Here is a 3,462-nt window from a genome sequence, read left to right as displayed (position 1 = left end):
TTAAGGCTAATTAAAAACAGAGACAAAGACAGACCGACAGACAACCGGAAACGTCGCGCGATTCTTTAAGTGAATTAATAGCATTAGGGACACACACAAACAAACAAAAAAAAAAACTGAACAGAAAAGAGGAAAAAAATGTGAAGGCGAAAAAGAGTGCGTTTTAAATTCAACATTAAGAAGGTAAACTAAAAGAGCAAAACAGCCTGCAACAACAGATGGAAAAAGGACACAAAATTCTTTTGTTTTTTTTTTCTGCAAGTGGCGAAGTGATTCGATAAACAAGAGCGAGAGGACAGAAGCATATTATTATATAGTAACGTAAAGTAAATTAATTATTAAATTTGAAGAAGAAAAAAGGAAACCCCCTATTCATTAAAAATAGAGATGAACAGCAAAAAACTGCGAACAAAATTGGTACTGAGTGTTTTCTTCTGTTTTTGAGTATCCGAAATCCATTTAAAAATTGGGCAATTATCTACGAAATCACCCATACAAGAATCCATAAAAATTTGGCAGGTAAACAAAAACTCTGTAACTTTTGAGGGAATTTTCTGATCGGTTTGGCGCCTTCGGCAATGTTGTGGGTATTGATTAGAAATATTTAGAAAAAGAATAGCTACACTCAAAGTAAAAAGTATCCTTTTTCAAGTTCACCCGTCGTCACCCTTTAAAAGGGTATCGAAAATGTACTGTTTTTGACATACCCTTTTAAAAGGGTGACGCCGGGTGAACTTATGAAAAGGATAGAAAGCATCCTTTTTGAGGATTGAAAGTACCCTTTTGAGGGATACTTCTGATTTTGAGTGTACATTTGAGCCATAGAAAAGTATGGATTAAACATTTGCCGCTGAGCTATTGTTTTTGAAAAAAAAATCTTTAGGAAACAGACTTTTTTTAATTTCATTTTTTAATAAAATTTGCAATTGAGAGATACTTTACAGATTTCTCACCGTTTTCAAGTTACAGTCACTTAAAGTATAATATAAACTGGGAAATTCTCGTTTTTTTTTTTTAAATAGTGCCCACAATTGTTCATTCCTAAAAAAAATCTTTCTGCTTTATTTGAGGTGTGCATTTTTGTGAAGAACTTTCCACAACTTGCACGATTATCAAAAAAATGTTGCAATCTGTAATAAGAACAAATTCTAGAGTTTTTTATGGTCCTATAAAAATATGAAACTCTATAGCGTTAAGGACCATCATAAAACACTCTGGAATATGCCTTTAAAAATCTGGACTTCAAACCGAAGCAAGACAAATTAAAATTCAACAGCAAGTTGCCACCCAGAATTTGGAACACGTTCACAGATTGCAGCTCTGTCAGACACGGTACTGTCAGGTTCGCCTGGTCAGGTAACTAGGTTGATTCTCTCACTCTCTTTTTACCTGTGCGTCATCATTAAGGTAGTGGCCGCCGCTATTGACCTTGAGGTTTACACAGTTTGCGTGAATTTCTTGAAAAAGACAGGGAAAACCTCGAGCCAATCTGATAAGTTTTTTTCACCTTAAAAAATTTAGCCAGATTAAAAAAAATATCAAATTCAAAAAAAAACCAAATTATTCGCTCTACTGCATTGCCTTGGCGTTCTCGATTGCGAGATTCCTACTCGAAACGAGGTGTTCGAAAGCTTGATTGTTGAGGTAATTGCAAACCTCTTTTTACACCTAAGCTTCCATCCACCCCAGGATTCGAACTGACGACCTTTGGATTGTAAGTCCAACTGCCTACCAGCGACTCCACCGAGGCAGGACCCAGGGAGACGACCACTACACCTGGATTGAGCTACCGACCTAACGCTTTAGGTTAGACCGGGCCAACATTTACTTCCCCATCCGACGGAAAGCGTGGTCAGACCAATCTCGTCTCGAAAAATGCCACCGGGACCGTCTGGAATCGAACCCCAGCCGACTGGGTGAGAGGCCTACACCACGGTCCCGGATCAAGGGTTTTTAAATTTAATTTATCAAAGTCTCCACAAAAATCTCCGTAGTGGGGTTAGCCCTTTCCGGCCTAATGGGTCATATATGACACAAAAATCAAAATATTTATTCTTAAGGTAGAGGGGTAGGCGTGGCTGAATGGTTACGCTGTTCGCTTTGTAAGCGGAAGGTTCTGGGTTCGATTCCCATCTGCTCCTATCGAGAAATTATGGAAAGAAGGAATTCTGAACACTTGAAGAATATGAACGAAAAATTCATTAGCTCGCGGTGGGGTTCGATCCCCCGTCCTTTGGGTCAGCAGACAAAAATGCTAACCACCAGTCCATCGAGATTTAGTTGACTAGACGGAACAAGAATGCTATAAGAATCCAAGAAACTTGATGGGAATCTGAGAACCATAGAACAGACAATGCAATATTGAATGCAAAGTTGAATTCAAGAACTTACTCGACTGCATACTCGTTAGCAGAATATTGAACTTTCAACACGACCAGAATTCACCACTAAAAGCTTGGTGAACCAAATTGGAAAGCTTCTAAGATGGATCCAAGAACATAAAGAATTAAGAACTATAAATAGATTTGACCGGCCGCATCACTTACCACGGTGAATCCTGGCTTCACACCCGTCTTACTAACACCCTCAAACCTCACGTGATACTTTGTCGAAGACGCAGCCGATTTAGCGGTCTTCATCACTCAAGTATCGGACTAAAATTCCTATCCACTTCCCCGTGTCTTACCATTGGTCGTGGCTGGCGCTGTGATTGGCTAGCATGATAGGGACATCTGGAAGTTGCGAAGTGGTGATGATTGGTTCCTACTCTTCATCTGTGGTCCACGGAGCAATTCTTGGAGGTCCTGGTCAATAACAGAGTAGCAACTACGGGTAGACACCAATGCTATGCCAATGCTAAATTATTAATATTCTTAAGTAGCCTATAATTTTTGTATGGTCCTCAGGATCATTTTAAATTCAGGCCTGAAAGGGTTAAACAAATAAACCTAGTTTTTTAAAAGGTCCTATAAGCTATTGTTTTTCAAAACTCTAGAAATAAAATAAACCGACGAGACTAATCTATCCCAGTTCCCCTAGGAGAACACCCTTGAAAAGTATCGGGGCCAGCATTGCAACGTGGAATCAATGGCATTTTTTTGCAACTAATATTAGCATTTTTAATTAAAAAAGTCAAAAAAAGGTCCTATACACATAGCTAAGAGCTTTAAGATACATAGGACAGAGGACCTTAGAAAACAGCTATCGAGAAATTAGAAAGAGAGATATGAGCCGGTAACAGGGAGTGAAACATTCCCAGCTGTCATGGAAAACTTCACAACAGCTTGACAGAAAGTTAAACTCCATGTTGCACTTTTAGTTTCTCGATAGATTTGCATTTTTTATGATCGAGGCGATAACCACTGCTTCACCTTAACCATCATCAACCATCATTGCGCAAAGCTCTAGATGCTGCTGAACTGGGGTGATGTTTTTGTTTTCAACTCTCGCGCTCTCTCGCAT

This window comes from Culex pipiens, chromosome 2, assembly GCF_016801865.2.
Source record: "Culex pipiens pallens isolate TS chromosome 2, TS_CPP_V2, whole genome shotgun sequence".
NCBI classification, from domain to species: domain Eukaryota; kingdom Metazoa; phylum Arthropoda; class Insecta; order Diptera; family Culicidae; genus Culex; species Culex pipiens.
The sequence above is the reverse complement of the archived record's forward strand: the minus strand, read 5'-3'. Positions refer to the sequence as shown.